Source organism: Triticum dicoccoides, chromosome 4B (assembly GCF_002162155.2).
Source record: "Triticum dicoccoides isolate Atlit2015 ecotype Zavitan chromosome 4B, WEW_v2.0, whole genome shotgun sequence".
Lineage (NCBI taxonomy): Eukaryota > Viridiplantae > Streptophyta > Magnoliopsida > Poales > Poaceae > Triticum > Triticum dicoccoides.
The window spans coordinates 364,708,991-364,726,057 of record NC_041387.1 but is presented as its reverse complement, the minus strand read 5'-3'; positions in this window follow the sequence as shown (position 1 = coordinate 364,726,057).

Here is a 17,067-nt window from a genome sequence, read left to right as displayed (position 1 = left end):
CGTTGCGGCCGCGCGGACGGTTGGGTTTCCCACGTTGTTACTGCGCGCAGTAACTTCGTGGGGTAAATCGTGGGGGGGTGTGGGGTCCCGTGCGCAGTTAATCCCACGCCCGCCCCATTGGCTTCTCAGCCAATGAGGCTATAAGTAGGCGGGGGGAGAGGAGCGGCGAAGCACGCGCACCCATCTTCCCTGCTCCCCCGCCTCCTCCTGCCTCCTCTGCTTCCTGTCTCCTTCTTGCCGCCGTCGTGCCGAACCACGTCGCGCCCGCCATGATGAGCTCTTTCTCTGCCGCCGCGGCTCCTGCCATGCGCTCCGGCGTGTGGGGCGGCTCCAAAGTGGACCATGACCTCATCGAGTTTCTTCGCAAGACGCGCCGCCTCCCCGGTGGAAACCTCTTGCGAGCCCGTGCCGCGCTAGTGAGGGGGATATTACCGGCGCCGGAGGAGGGCGAGCGGGTCATTTTCCGCTCGCACCTCATGCACGGCCTAGGGCTGCTGGCGAGCGGCTTCTTTCGCTCCTTCTTGGAGTTCCATGGGCTCCAGCCGCACCACCTCACGCCGAACACGGTGGTGCTGCTGGCTGCCTTCACCACCCTGTGCGAAGGCTTCCGCGGCGTTCTCCCCACCATCGAGCTGTGGGGAGAATTCTTCCAATCCAAGCTCGGCACGCACGTCGCCGGCGTGCCGGCCCAGTGCGGCGCCTTCATCGCGATGTGGCGAACGACAGCCGACAATCCGTTTCCCTCCATCCCGCTGATCAAGTCGGTGAAGATGTGGCAGCAGTCTTATTTCCACATGAAGAACGTCGCCCCAGACGGCGACTGGGTCAACCTGCCGCCTTACGAAGCCGGTGCACCGGCTGGGAGGCTCCCCAGCTGGTCCCACTGAGTCAAGACGCTGACTCCCGCCAGAGCCGCCGCCGTAGCGCGACTCGAAGTTCTGACGCAGTCGGAGGGCCTGGTTGGAGCCGACTTGCTGGCCGCCTTCGTGGCGCGCCGAGTCCTCCCTCTCCAAGGCCGGCCTCATCTGATCAGTCAGATGAGCGACCACCGGGACCCGAGTCGGATGTGCACCAGGGACATGCCCCACGTGGAAGTGGCGAACATGATGAACCACATCGCAAACTGCGAGCTTGCGGCGGACTCGCAGTTCGGCAAGGAGCCGTACTCGCGCGCCAACCCCCCTCCGGCGGTAAGTCGCATCTCTTGTTGCTCTGTTTTCTTTGTAGCCGAATCCGACTTCTGATCTTTTCGGTTTCTTTGAGTCAGAATCCCCTCATTCAGCCTACAGCCGGCGTCGAAATACCGCCCCGTGAATTCGTCCCTGACCGAGCGAAGAGCGACATTGATGACCCCGACTTGGGGGCGGCGGCGATGGAGGCCGACGCCGAAGGCGGAGGAGGGGGAGCGGGAATCGGCTTCAGGCCCTCGGCCACCTTCGCCGACTGGCCTGAAGACGATGTCGAAGGGGAAGTCGCCCCGCGCCGCCAGCCAAAGGTCGGCCCGCCGGGTGCGAGTTCCTCCGCCGGCCTGGCCGGCCAAGGCGGTGCGAAGAGGCGCCACGCCGGGCCGAGTTCACTCGGTGGCAAGCCGAAGAAGTTCAAGGGGGCGGCCGCCGTGACCAAACAGGAGGAGGCGGCCGCGAAGGCCAACCGTTTCCGCAAGGAAGTGAAGAGGCCGCCACTAGTCTCTGCGTAAGTGTTTCTGCCTTCGCCTTATTTTCCTTTGGTGAATTCTGTCCGAGTCTTTTACACCCCCTCCTTGCTTCAGGGCTCCTCTTACCCTTGAAAGGGTCGCCGCCCCCTCCGTCATGGGGTCGGTGGAGACATCCGCCAACACTCGGCGGGTTGACCCCGCCGCTGACCTCAGGGAGGCGACGGAGCGAAACGCGCGGGAGAAGCGCGACGAGGAGGAGGCCGACCGCCTGGAGAAAGCGGAGGCTGAGAAGGCGGCGACCTCCGCCCTGAAAAAACTGGAAGAGGCCGAAGCCGCCGTTATGGCAAGGCGGCAAGCCGAGGAGGCCGCGCACCGCCAATCGGCGCTGTTCGTCATCCCGCTGACCTCCGCGCCGCCGCCCCCGGAGTTCACGGGGCAGACTGGAGAAGCCGGCGCCGAGAACCCCATCGTGGACAAGGAAAGCGGCGAAGCCTCCATGTCGGACACGCTCGTGCCGCCACCGCCGCCTCCGCCGCCGTCCGGGAGCACGCGTGGAAAACAGCCGGCGGGCCCGCCGGTGCCGCCGACTGCGGACAAGTCCGAGGCGAGGCTGCTCCTCCAAGGTGCCTCGCCAGTGCGCCGCCGCCTTGATAAGGCGACTTCGGCGCCGCGACCCTTGGAGACCGGTGCCGCCAGCTCGGCCATCCCAGACGCCGAGGCGACGAGCGCCACACCCGTCGGGTGGGTGCGCAGAGGCGGCACAGGTCCGCTGAACCAGGCGCTTCTGGACGTCCAGGCGAAGCTGCGAGCCGAGGGCGACGCCCTCCAAAACTTCACCAGGGCGCATTGGCATCGCAAACGGTCGTCCGAGTATGCCTTCTTCTTTTGATTCTTGTTTTTCTTGTTCTTCTCTGTGGGGGAGCGCCAGCGCACCCACTGGTATAGTCCCCGAGTTTCGGGCCGGCTGCTGAGCAGGCGGTTCGGAACTCCCTCTGGCGAGTTCCAAATATTTAACTTTGTCTGAAATGCTTATTACAGGAGTATCACAACCTCCGCGCTACTGCCTTCAACCGCAATGTTGAGGAGCTGGGCAAGCGGACCGCCGACTTGTCAGAGAGCCGGAGTGAGTCCTTCTTCTTTTTTGCGGGGGCGCGCTGGCACACCTTCGGGCTGTAGTCCCGAGATTCGGGCCGACTGCTGAGCAGTCGGGCCGTTTCTTCTCAGCGACTTTCTTTGTTGACAACTTATCGTCTTTTTCTTTTTTCTTCTTCAGAGGCCAACGCCACTCTTCAGCAGCAGCTGGGCGAGGCCAACACCGCCTTGCGCGCCAAGGGGGAGGAGTGCAGCAAGCTTGTCACGGAGCGTGAGCTGCTGGTTGTGCAGCTGGCGGAGCAAAAGGAGCTGCTCAAGAAGGCGCAGGAGGAGGCAGATAAGAAAGAGGCTACGCTCCTGGCCGAGTTCGAGAGCGAGCGCTCCTCTTGGACCGACAAGGAGGCGCAGCTGACTTCCAGCTTCCATGAGATCGAGAACATCATCGATGGTGAGTTTCTTGGTTTCCTTTGAGCCGCCGACTGTGGGTCGGGCCGACTTTTGACTCTGACTTGTTTCTTTTTTGTCTTGGCAGACTTCTACCCTGGCCACTCGCAGGCAGTCACATAGGCCATCGAGGCTGATCACGAGGCACGGAGGGCAAATGGCACGGAGATCGCTGCTAATGCCCCCCTGACCATCGACGAGCAGCTTCTGAGTATCGAGGCCCGTCTTCGGCCGGCCCATCGGTTGATGCGCCGGCTTCAGCGTGCTGGCACCCAGGCGGTTGCTACTCTATGGCCAGACACGCCGGTTCTGCGCACTGCCAGTCGGACTGCGGACTGGCTGGAGGTCGCAGCTGGTCGTCTTGAAGCCTGGAAGGGTTCCTCGGCCCAGGCCGGAGCGTGCCGAGGCTTGGAATTTGTCAAGGCGTGGTATCCGGGGCTGGACCTGGACCGGCTGGCCGCGTTCCGGTGAGAGGCCCAGGCGGAGCTGGTGGCTGTGGAGGGTTCCCTCGTCGAGCATGCGGCGGCGATTGCCGACTACACAGATACCAGCGTCTTCGTCCCCGAGCAGGCTGCAGGCAGCGAGGAGGTGCCGCTGGAGTGGTTCGGGATGAACCCGAACTACGACGAGGACTCGGCAGAGGTGATTGGCTCCAGCACCGAGGAGGAAGACGAGGCGGAGGACGAAGGCGAGACGGAGGCGCCAGAAGACGGAGCGGGCGACCATCCTCAGCTCGACCGCGCCTCCAGCAACGAGCCGTGTCCGGAGAAGGCGACTGCCGCCGGAGACGATCAAGCCGAGACTGCCCAGCTGGCCGCCCCGGCACCTGACACCGCCGTCTCCTCCGACCCTCCGAACCCGGATGCCGCCTCCTAGGCTGTCATCTTTGCCTTCGCTTTATCTGCCTTAGTAGTCTTTGAAAAACTTTGTTAATTCGAACAATTCCACCCGCGAGGGTATCTTGAACTTCTACTTGAAGATTCGGCCAAGGGCCCATGTAAATATTTATCCGAGTTCTATCTTTCCTTGATCATTGCTCTTTTGGCTTTTCCCTTTGCCTCCTTCCCTTAGTCGCCGCCTTGCCAGTCGGATAACCGCTCTGCGGACTGCCGCTGGATCAAACGCTTGGCTACTTTGGGAAGGCAAGTACTTGGCCGTTTTTAGAGTTTTTTTAACAAGTCGGATAGAAAGAGGTAAGCCGACTACTAAAGAGTCAGCTTTCCTTAATAGAGGCTAGTAGAAAGCGGCAAGCCGACTACTCATGAGTCGGCTTTTGCTTGAAAGATGCTGGAAGCCGTCTTAAGCTATGTTTGTGCTTTGGGTCCTTAGCCATTTTTCGTGTGGGCACCCGTTCTTCCTCACTCCTGCCTACCAAACAGTCGCTCTGCGAGCTGCGGCTTTTGACAGGAGACGGCTTAGGTTCCACACACTACTTGTCTGACTGCGGGACGCACCTCATAGCATGAGGCGGTGAGTCCCCGGGCCGACTAGTCGAGCCCGGTGCCAAGCGGCATTAACAAAGAGTAATATACTCGAAGGCATAATTCTTATCATACAGATAACAAAAAAGGGCAGTCCCCGAGCTCGCCTCGGGGGGCCCAATGTCTTGGTACTTCAATACAAAGGGTAGCGTGATACATACTGCATCAACTGTAAAATCTTCGGAGAAGATTTGCATTCCACGGGCATTCTGTCTCTTTGCCGGAGTCGTCCCTTTTGCGTGCTCGGGGCTTCTGAGCATCGATTAGGTAGTAGGAGTCGTTTCCCAGCACCTTGCTGATAATGAAGGGGCCCTCCCAAGGCGCCGACAGCTTGTGCTGGCCGGCTGTTCGCTGGATCAGTCGGAGCACAAGGTCGCCCTCTTGGAAAGATCTTGGCCTGACCTTCCTGTTGTAGTATCGGCGCATACTCTGCTGGTAGATGCTGGACCGGCTGAGTGCCAACAACCGGCCCTCTTCCAGCAGATCGACGCCGTCTTGACGTGCTTCTTCTGCTTCTTCCTTGGTGTACATGGTGACTCGCGGGGAGTCGAACTCTATGTCCATCGGGATGACGGCTTCGGCACCGTAGACGAGGAAGAAGGGTGTGAAGCCGGTTGACTTGTTTGGAGTCGTGTGCAGACTCCAGAGGACGGTTGGCAATTCATCAAGCCAACAGCCGGCCGAACGCTCCAGTGGTTCGACCAGTCGAGGCTTTATGCCAGACAGGATGAGGCCATTTGCTCGCTCTACCTGGCCGTTTCACTGTGGATGGGCAATAGACGCTAAGTCCAGTCGGATGCCCTGAGTCGCGCAAAAACGGGCCAAGGCACCTTTGGCAAAAAATTTGCCGTTGTCAGTGATGATGCTGTGCGGTATGCCGTACCGAGTCGTGATGTCGGCGATGAAAGTCACTGCAGTCGGACCATTCAACTTCTTGATGGGCTTCACTTCTATCCACTTGGTGAACTTTTCCACCGTGACAAGTAAGTGAGTTAGGCCACCTCATGCTGTTTTGAATGGCCCACCATGTCCAGGCCCCAAACCGCAAAGGGCCAGGCAATGGGGATAGTCTTGAGTGCGGAAGCCGGCTGATGTGGCTTGGAGCAGAACATCTGGCACCCCTTGCATTTTTGGACTAACTCTTTAGCCTCTTCCAGGGTAGTTGGCCAGAAGAAACCGTGTCGGGAGGCTTTGGCGACGAGTGCTCTCGAAGCCGCATGGTGGCCGCACTCACCTTCATGGATGGATCTGAGAATTGCTTGGCCTTGCTCTGGCTCGACGCGGTGCTGGTAGATGCCAGTGACACTGCGCCTGACCAGCTCTCTGTTGACTATGGTGTAGGCTGTCGCTCGGCGTTGTACTTGCCGAGCCAAGATTTCATCAGTTGGCAGCTCTTTGTTTACTAGGAACTTGAGGATGGGCTAGGCCCATGAGGGTGCCGCTATTTCTTCAATTGCCACTATTGCGACTTGGACAAGGGCAGCTGGGCTGGGAGGCGGCGAGCTGGAGTCCGCAGCCGCTTGCTGACTTGACGAAGTCCCCGGGCCGACTGGAGCAGTCCCTGGGCCAAGTTCTGGAGTCTTTGGTCTGGTCGCCGCAGTCCCTGGGCCGGGTTCTGAAGTCCCCGGGCCGGCTTTGACTACAACATTCTTGGAGTCAGATCCGAGTTCTTCGGGTGGAGCCGGCACAAAGATTGAGTCTGACTCTGGTGAAGGCTTGATAGACGGCTTGAGGAGGCGCCGAAGGGCAACGCCAGATGGTATTGCTTGGCGGGTGGAGCCGATTCGTGCCAAGGCGTCTGCTTGGTCGTTGTCGTTCCTTGGCACGTGGAGGAACTCGCACCCCTCGAAGTATCCGCTGAGTTGCTGCACAAGGAAGCGGTAGCTCGCCATGTTTGCGTCCTTGGCGTCCCAATCGCTAGATGATTGCTGGACCACCAAGTCAGAGTCGCCATAACACAGGATCCGGCGAATGCCGAGTTCTTTGGCAAGCCGGAGCCCGTGAATGAGCGCCTCGTACTCGGCCACGTTGTTGGAGGCGGCAAAATGGATCTGCAGCGCATATCTGAGCTTGTCGCCCTTGGGGGAAGTGAGGACGACGCCGGCTCCCAAGCCGGTGCGCATTTTGGAGCCGTCGAAGTGCATCCGCCAATGGGTGGAGTCAGGCGTTGGTGGCAGATACTGGGTCTCGGCCCAGTCGACGAGGAAGTCGGCCAGTGCTTGCGACTTGATGGCAGTGCAGGGCTGGTAGTAGATGGTGTAGGGAGCCAGGTCGATGGCCCATTTGTCCACTCGCCCAGAAGCATCTCGGCTTCCGATGATTTCGGCTAGTGGGGCTGTGCAGACCATAGTGATTGGATGCTCCTGGAAGTAAGGCTTCAATTTCTTGGCAGCAAAGTGCACGCCGTAGCACATCTTCTGGTAGTGGGGGTAGTTCCGCTTCGAGGCCGACAGTACTTCGCTCGGGTAATATACTGGTCTCTGGACAGGTAGCACCTTGCCTTCCTCCTTGCGCTCGACTACAATGACTGTGCTGACTACCCGGCTGGTAGGGGCAATGTATAGGAGAATGGGCTCTTTGGGAGTCGGAGCCACCAGCACAGGGGGAGTAGTCAACATTTTCTTTAGTTGGAGAAAAGCCTCGTCCGCCTTGGGAGTCCATTCGAAAAAGGTTGCCTTCTTCATGAGCTGATATAAGGGGAGATCCTTCTCGCCCAGCCGACTGATGAATCGGCTGATGGGAGCCAAACAGCCGGTGAACTTTTGCACATCTAGCACTCGTCTGGGTGCTTCCATTCTCTCGATGGCCTTGATCTTCACAGGGTTGCACTCTATGCCATGTTCAGAGACCAGGAAACCAAGGAGCTGGCCGGCTAGTACTTCTAAGACGCACTTCTCGGGGTTGAGCTTGATCTGGAATCGGCACAGGTTCTCAAAGGTTTCCTTGAGGTCTTCCAACAGTGTCCCATGTTTTTCCGTTTTCACCACCACGTCATCCACGTAGACGTGGGCATTTCTGCCGAGTTGCTTGAGGAGGCACTTCTGCCTGCAACGCTGAAAGGTGGCGCCGGCATTCCTCAAGTCGAACGTCATGGTCAGGTAGCAAAAGGCACCAAACGGCGTGATGAAGGCGGTCTTCGGTCTGTCAGCCGGGTTCAGCTTGATCTGTTGATATCCGGAATATGCATCTAAGAAACTCAACAGCTCGCATCCGGATGTGGAGTCTATCACCTGATCAATTCTCGGCAGAGCGAATGGGTCCTTGGGATAGGCTTTATTGAGGCTTGTGTAGTCGATACACATCCGCCACTGCTTGTTCTTCTTCAGCACCAGTACTGGGTTGGCTAGCCACTCTGGGAAAAACACTTCCATAATGAAGCCGGCTGCCAGGAGCCGGGCTATTTCTTCTCCAACAACTCTTCTCTTCTCTTCTGACAGGCGGCCCAAGGGCTGTCTGACGGGCTTCACATCAAACCGGACATGTAATTTGTGCTCGGCGAATTCCATCGGTACACCTGGCATGTCTTTAGGAGACCATGCAAAGATGTATCGATTCTCACGGAGGAAATCGACGAGCTCGCCTTTCTATTTGATGTCAAGGTTTGTACCCATGACAGCGTACCTCTCTGGGTGCTCCGGGTCCAAAGGTATCTTCTTCGTTTCTCTGGCCGGCTTGAATGATCCTTCTGCTTCCGACTCCTTGGGGTCGGGCGACATCTCGGGCTGCTTGCCGGCCATCGCCACAACCCGATCAAGAAGCCGTTTCTTAGCTGCGATCACCAAGGACTCGGCCAGCCGGCTGCTTTCGGCCGCGCAAGCGGACAACTTTCTGTAGTCGCCGGCCACGGTTAGAATTCCCTTGGAACTCGGCATCTTCACCTTGAGGTAGGCGTAGTGGGGGACCGCCATGAACTTGGTCAAAGCAGGTCGGCCAAGCAACGCATGGTACGGGCTTTCAAGGTCCACCACTTCGAACCAAACTGGCTCTAGGCGGAAATGATCTTTGTCCCCAAAGAGGACGTCTATCAGGATCTTGCCGATTGGTGAGCAGGAAAGGCCAGGGACAATGCCGTGGAACACAGTCCGGCTGCTCTGAAGCTGTCTTCGCTTGATTCCTAACTTCTCCATCGTATCCTTGTACAGGATGTTGATACTGCTGCCTCTGTCTATCAGCACTCGCGAGAAACGAGCGGCCCGCCTATCTGTGGTGATTGTGGCGCCTAAGACCAGGGTGTAGGAGCCTGGATTCGGCATCAACTCTGGGTGATCAGCTCTGCTCCAACTGATAGGTCTTTTGGACCAGTGCATGAACTCTGGAGTGCTTGACGCGACTGCGTTCACCTCTTGCTGCTGCTGGCGCCTGCTGCGTCGGTCGTCAGCCACACTGGTGAACACCACATAGGCTCCGTGCTCATCTGGTAACTCGTCTTGTATCGCGCCGACTGGCCTGACAGCCGGCTGCTGGGGCGGTGGAGGAGGAGGCGGCCCAGCAGGCGGGGGAGGGGGTAGGCCGTCTCCCTTGGCGATTCTGGTCAGCCAGTGGCATTTCCGGGTGGTGTGGTTCGACGGCTTCGTGCCGCTGTGGAACTTGCAGGGGCCATCCAGGGTCTGCTCGTAGGAGAAGGCCGGTAACCAGTTGGACTTGCCGCCTTTCTGCCGCTTGGTCGGAGGATGCCCCTCCGGCTGTTGGTCTTCGGCTGTCGCCACTTGCCGGCTGTTGGAAGCCGGTTGTGGGGCCGTGCGCTTGTGGTCGCTTTGCTGCTGCCGCCGACTGGTGTCCCCAGCCGGAGTTCTTGGAGCCTGAGGAGCGACTTTGCCAGTCGCACTAACTTGAATCTCCGCCTTCATGGAGGAGTCGGCCGTGGCGTACTTGTCTGCTGTGATTAGCAGCTCATCGAGGGTCTCCGGCTTGTCGCAGAGGAGCTTGTGCTTGAGGAGGGTGCCTTCTCTGCACCCGGCAGTAAAGTACTCGATAGCCTGCACCTCGTGCACGCCCTCGCAGGAGTTCCGAAGCTCGGCCCAGCGCGTGAGGTAGTCGCGAGTGGACTCGTCGGGGCCTTGCACACACAAGGAGAGTTGGCGAGGCTTGGGAGGTCGCTTGTACGTGCTCGTGAAGTTGCGGACGAAGGCCTCGGTGAAGTCGACCCAGCTGTTGATGCTACGAGGTTTCAGACTGTTCAACCATGTCCGGGCCGTGCCCTGGAGCATGAGCGGAACATATCTTACGGCAACATGCTTGTTGCCGTTTGCTATATTGACGCTGTGGAGTAATCAATTAGCCAGTCCTCCGGCTTCACGGTGCCGGTGTATTTGGGCATGTCTCGAGGGAGCGTGAACCCTTTGGGAAAAGGCTCATCTCGGATGCGGGGTCCGAAACAGGGAGGACCCAACTCGTCTTCTTCTTCTAGCGCTAGGGATCGGTGGAGTCGGTCGATCCGGTGGCGGGCATCGTTCTCTCCGACTCCCTCTCGGCGGCCAAGGCAATCGCCGAGAGTCGGATTCTCTATGGGTGGCGGGGAGACTCGCCTTTCTCTGTGAGAAGGGGGAGGCAGATAGTCGTCCCGCCGTTCCACCGCTTTGGGGTGGCCGTCTTGGTCGCACTCGATGGTGATGCGAGTCCGACTGTGGCTGACAGCCGGCTCCTTGTCTTTCTTTCCGTGGACCCCGCCAGTCGGTGTCCGAGACGTCCTGCATTGATCTCGGCGGGGTGGCGGGTCGTCGTTTTGTCGCCGCGGCGCCTCCGTGCGGCAGCCGGCTTCGTTCTGTGCGGCAGCTGCGTCGAGGAGTTGCTGAACCCGCTCCGTCATCAAGCGGCGCTCTTAGCCCTCGAAGTTGTCGAGCTCGTCTGCCGCCGCCTGGGCAGCACGGATGTTCTCCGCAGGCGTGGCATACACGGGGCGATCGGCCCCGAACAGATTGGCGATTGCCACGCCACGTTGCCGGACCGCGCCTAGGCGGCTAGGCCCAGTCGGAACCGGCGAGCCGCCCACGGCACGATCCATCTCATGTTGGTAGGCTTCCGACAAGCGTCTCATGCTTGCCAGCTTCTTCGCACCCTCGATGAGCTGAAGGCGGCGCGCCTCCAGCATCTCGGCATCGGCGTCTCCCGAAATCGGCGCGGTCAGGTCTTCCAGAGCCGCGTCGAGCGGGTCGTGCGCTCCCTCGCCGGAACGCTCGCCGTGATCGAGGACGAGGACCTCCGTGACGGTGCTTCCGCCGCTCTCCGCACAAGGGAGCGGCTCGTCGTAGACCACCACGTTGGTGGAGAACGCGTCGAGCGACGCGGTGTCGGAGTCGACCAACATCGGGTCGGTGGATCCTATGGACTCCAGGTCCACGGCAGGCTCGCCGGCGATGTGGAGTTGGTGGAGGAGACCCGCGAGGAGGCTCTCGGGGCCACTCATGCCTGCATCAAACGCAGGCTCATCGGAGAGGCGAACCTCGCCGATAAGCTCGGCGAGGCAGCTAGCCGCGCAGGCGATCTCAGCGCCGTGCAGCGTGTCGGTGCAGACTCCATCTGGCGTGCCGGGCTGGCTGTGCTCGCCAGGGAGGAAAAGGGTTCCCGTCCAGAGCAGGTCTCTGGACGACAGTGCACCTCGCCCCACGGTGGGCGCCAAATGTCGGGGGTTGGGTACGACATATGCCAAAGGATGGCTTATCATGGTGGGAGTGAGTAGAACGTCGCCGGTGCCCGGAAGCGGGATGAGGCGAAGACATGCACGCCGGCGGATCTTACCCAGCTTCAGGGCTCTCCGTGGAGATAACACCCCTACTGCTGCTCTGCGGGGTCTCCGCATCGTCACTATGGAAAAGTGGATACAATGGTGCTCCTAGAGTTGTTTCTGGAGGTAGGAGAGGACAAGGCTAGCTCTCCCTTTCCTATGTCCTAGGGTCTACTACTATCTGGATCCGAACCCTTTGCATGGGCTCCCCGGGGGTTTATATAGGCCTACCCCCAGGGGTACAATGGTAATCCGGCTGGGCGCGGGTCCCAGTCGTCTGTCTCTCAGGCCGTCGTCTTCTCCGCCGACTACTGGGGCCCGCCGACTGGCGGGCCCCGCGGACAGTCCTGGTACTGTAGCGGTGCTTCTGATGACGCTGGCTTGGTCATGAGGTCATGGCAACAGTGCCGCCAGCTGGCGGGCGTTCACTGTCGCCATTCCACATCTTGTCTGATTAATGCCGTGCGGGGCCCGTGGGAGGAGTCGGCCGACTCCAGGGGGGCGACTCCCACGGGTCCGGCTTCAGGGCGCTCTTGCCGTCTTCTGTTCACCCGCCAACAAGCGGTCCCGTCGTCCTCGGGTCGTACAGGTAGGCGTCGTGGGCACAGTGCGCCGCCCACTGAGGCTGAGGTCAGGGCCGGCATGGCAACAGTGCCGCGCCATGATGGAGATCTCCCGCCATATGGCGCACTGTAGCCATGCTGGTCCTTCGTAGGCAGGGTAGAGACGGCCACGCTATGACCGTCCCCCGCCCTGTCCACCGCAGCGAAGGCAGGGGGTGGTTGGAGTCGCGAGCCGACTACCCTCAGCCGGCTTCTCTGGAAGTCGTCACATGAGATTCGGCTTATCTTGGAGTCATCCCTGGGACTCGGAATATCTTGGAGTCATCCCTGGGACTCGGTGTATCTTGGAGTCGTCCCTGGGACTCGGCGTATCTTGGAGTCGTCCCTGGGACTCGACATATGTTGGAGTCGTCCCTGGGACTCGGCTTGAGGGGCGCAGCCTGTCCCGATGTCTTGAAAGTTTCTGGGGCTTGGGTTAGCCTACCCGTGGCCCATTACTCCGACACATTGTATTTGTGGCAAGGCCACCTTCATAATTTTCATACATGTCGCTCTTGATTCATTGCATATCCCGGTACACCGCCGGAGGCATTCATATAGAGTCATATCTTGTTCTAGCTTTGAGTTGTAATTCTTGAGTTGTAAATCAATAAAAGTGTGATGATCTTCATTATTAGAACATTGTCTCAGTGAGGAAAGGATGATGAAGACTATGATTCCCCCACAATTCGGGATGAGACTTCTGACTTTACAACAAGAAAAAAAAGAGAACGGCCAAAAAGAAAAAAAAGAAGAAAGGCCAAAAAGAAAAAAAAAAGAAAAAAAGAGAAAAAGAGAGAAGGGACAATGCTACTATCTCTTTTTCCACACTTGTGCTTCAAAGTAGCACCATGATCTTCATGATAGAGAGTTTCCCATGTTAACACTTTCATATACTAAGTGGGAATTTTTCATTATAGAACTTGGCCTGTATATTCCAATGATGGGCTTCCTCAAAATGCCCTAGGTCTTCATGAGCAAGCGAGTTGGATGCACACCCACTTAGTTTCTTTTGTTGAGCTTTCATATATTTATAGCTCTAGTGCATCCGTTGCATGGCAATCCCTACTGACTCACATTGATATCTATTGATGGGCATCTCCATAGCCCGTTGATACGCCTGGTTGATGTGAGACTATCTTCTCCCTCTTTTTGTCCTCGCAACCACCACCTTATACCACCATAGTGCTATGTCCATGGCTTGCGCTCATGTATTGCGTAAGAGTTGAAAAATCTGAAGCGCGTTAAAAAGTATGAACCAATTGCTTGGCTGAAACTTGGGTTGTGCATGATGGGAGTATTTTGTGTAATGAAAATGAAGCATGGCCTAACTATATGATTTTGTAGGGATAAGCTTTCTTTGGCTATGCTATTTTGATAGAACATGATTATTTGTTAGTATGCTTTGAAGCATTATTATTTTTATGTTTTATAAGCTTTTATTTTGAATCATTTGGATCTAAACATTCATGCCACAATAAAGAAAATTACATTGAGAATTATGCTAGGTAGCATTCCACATCAAAAATTCTGTTTTTATCATTTACCTGCTCGAGGACGAGTAGGAATTAAGCTTGGGGATGCTTGATACGTCTCCAATGTATATATAATTTTTGATTGTTCCATGCTATTATATTACCCCTTTTGGATGTTTATGCGCTTTATTTTACACATTTATATCATTTTTGGGACTAACCTACTAACCGGAGGCCCAGCTCGTATTGCTGTTTTTTGCCTATTTCAGTATTTCGAAGAAAAGGAATATCAAACGGAGTCCAAACGGAATGAAACCTTCGGGAGCGTGATTTTTGGAACGAACGTGATCCGGAGAACTTGGAGTGCAAGTCAAGAAGCTTGCGAGGCGTCCAGGAGATAGGAGGGCACGCCCACCCCTCCTGGGCGCTCCCCCTATCTCCTGGGCCCCACAGGCGGCCACCGACGTACTTCTTCCTCCTATATATACCTACTTACCCTGAAAACATCCAAGGAGCCAATGAAACACAATTTCCACCACCGTAACCTTCTGTATCCGCGAGATCCCATCTTGGAGCCTTCGCCGGCGCTCTGCCGGAGGGGGAATCGACCATGGAGGGCTTCTACATCAACACCATAGCCCCTCCGATGAGTTGTGAGTAGTTTACCACAAACATTCGGGTCCATAGTTATTAGCTAGATGGCTTCTTCTCTCTTTTTGGATCTCAATACAATGTTCTCCCCCTCTCTTGTGGAGATCTATTCGATGTAAACTCTTTTTGCGGTGTGTTTGTCGAGATCTGATGTAAACTCTATGAGAAATATTTGAATCTCATTTGAATTCTTTTAGTATGATTGAGTTATATTTGCCAGTCTCTTCGAATTATCAGTTTGGTTTGGCCTACTAGATTGATCTTTCTTGCCATGGGATAAGTGCTTAGCTTTGGGTTCAATCTTGCGGTGTCCTTTCCCAATGACAGCAGGGGCAGCAAGGCACGTATTGTATTGTTGCCATCAAGGATAAAAAGATGGGGTTTATATAATATTGCATGAGTTTATCCCTCTACATAATGTCATCTTTCTTAATGAGTTACTCTATTCTTTATGAACTTAATACTCTTGATGCAGGCAGTAGTCGGTCGATGTGTGGAGTAATAGTAGTAGATGCAGGCAGGAGTCGGTCTACCTGTCACGGACGTGATGCCTATATACATGATCATGCCTAGATAATCTCATAATTATTCGCTTTTCTATCAATTGCTCGACAGTAATTTGTTCACCCACCATAATACTTATGCTATCTTTTGAGAGGCCACTAGTGAAACCTATGGCCCCCGGGTCTATCTTTTATCATATAAGCTTTCAATCTACTTTTATTTGCATCTTTACTTTTCGCATCTATATTATAAAATACCAAAAATATATTTATCTTATCATACTATCTCTATCAGATCTCACTTTCGCAAATGGTCGTGAAGGGATTGACAACCCCTTTATTGCATTGGTTGCGAGTTCTTTGTTTGTTTGTGTAGATGCGTGGGACTTTTGAGCAGCCTCCTACTGGATTGATACCTTGGTTCTCAAAAATTGAGGGAAATACTTACGCTACTATTGCTGTATCACCCTTTCCTCTTCAAGGAAAACCAACGCAAGCTCAAGACGTAGCACTCAATTAACAGGATATTCGCTTTAGAGCCGTGGAAAAGCAGGAACATAATATTCTGTCTTATTCTCCAAGATGGACGGGCCTTCATTATTTGAGACCACGCATGAATAAGTATCTTTTCACCTCCAAGGGGAATGGAGTAGGTCGACATAAACATCATGTTTTGACCAAGCACAAGTCTGACCCGACCATGGTCAGGCATCTTTATAGGAACAATAGAATTGGGCAGTTTCTGTTGCAAGAAGATCACAACTATAAAACTGTGTATAAGCAATAGTTTATGAACAACATATATAACAGAAAACAGCTCGTACCATAAGTTTCTCGACACAGTTGGACCTGTTCAACGAGTGCAGCAGTGGCACACATATCCCACGTGTCCTTCCACCATTGAAATGCCCCGCAAGGACCTCAAGACAATCAATAAAGTGTAAGAACTTGTGGATGTCGTCCCAGTCAACTTCAGTGCCATCAGTAACAGCTGAGTTCTTACAGAATAACAAACGAGCAGCCTGCTTAACTCTGAAAAAACCTACGCATGCCACCAATTATAAGAAAATATTAGTTAGAAGTAGCATCTTCATGACAGATTCGTTGCTACTTCTAAAGTTAAATTGTGATTAGTTAGACAGAATAGGTGGATTAAGAAGTAATCAAGGCAACAAACAAGAATCAGATACAAAACTAACATGGATGAATAATTAAACGACATCGGGGTGAAAGATCAAAGTGAAGATGAGACTAGGTTCTGCTATTTCCATCAACATTTGTGCACCAACTTTTAGTCGGTAACACTTGAGAAAGTTTATCCAAGTTCGGCCATAAAAAAAGCAGCGATATACTTGGTTCATGAACCCAACTCGAAACTTATATCCATGGCTTGTCTTCACTGTGACCATTAAACTGGTGTATTCAGTTATGGAAATGCCGAGCATCTTGAGTACATGTGCTCTGGCAGAGCAAATAATGCACTGCAGGAAAAATAATATGAGAACACAATGTATTCCCTATCCAAATCTAGAAATAATTTCCTCCTTCGCGTCAGTGTTGACCATCGTACTAGAACCTTTTATCCAAATATAGCAATCCAAATTTCCAAATTAGTCGACAGCATGTTCAAAAAAACCCACCCTCCCGGATAGAAAAGAGAAATCTAGGAACATACCGTGCGCATTTTAAAATCCTGTGTTAGGATGAGAAGGAACAAGTGTGGTGTCTCGCCGAAGGCGCAGAAACCTGTAGGGTCCTCGCACTTTGGGAACTGCAAATGAAACACACTAGATTCATTAGGAAGAAAAATGCATCAATGGCGGCGACTGCCATTCTAGGATTACCCGCGACCAAGGGACTTGGATTTATCGGGGATGGATGAAGAATTCATACCTAGTTCTCCATGAGAAAACCCTATGCAATTGCCGAGAGGGGATTTTCTTTGAACAAACAAATGAGGGAGAAGGGGATTCAGGCCCAGTGAAATATTGCCGCTTCGTCCGTCCAGCTTACTGCTAAAGTTGGAAAGGTGGGGGTTTTTGTGATTTTACGGCTCATTGGGCATTACTGCGGCGCTACAACCGGGTTGTGTCTACCGTGCAGTTGTGCCCTCTAATTTGGTGCATATGGCACGTGGACCCTGTTGCCAGATGCCCCACATATCAGCGAAAGGAACTAGAAAGACAGGAGTAACTAGTTACACATAAATATATATTTGACACAGAGATACTCCCTCTGTAAAGAAATATAAAAATCTTTTATATCACAACTTTATACATAAGAAAATCAAGGGGAATATATATAACATATATAATTATAAAAAGCAGAATTTCTTTAACACAGTATAGACGAGATGGTGATGATGGTGTGCCTGCCATCCTGCAATATAGGCCGTCCGATATATATCTGAAGGATAGGAAGAAACTATGGCAATTTTGCAAAAA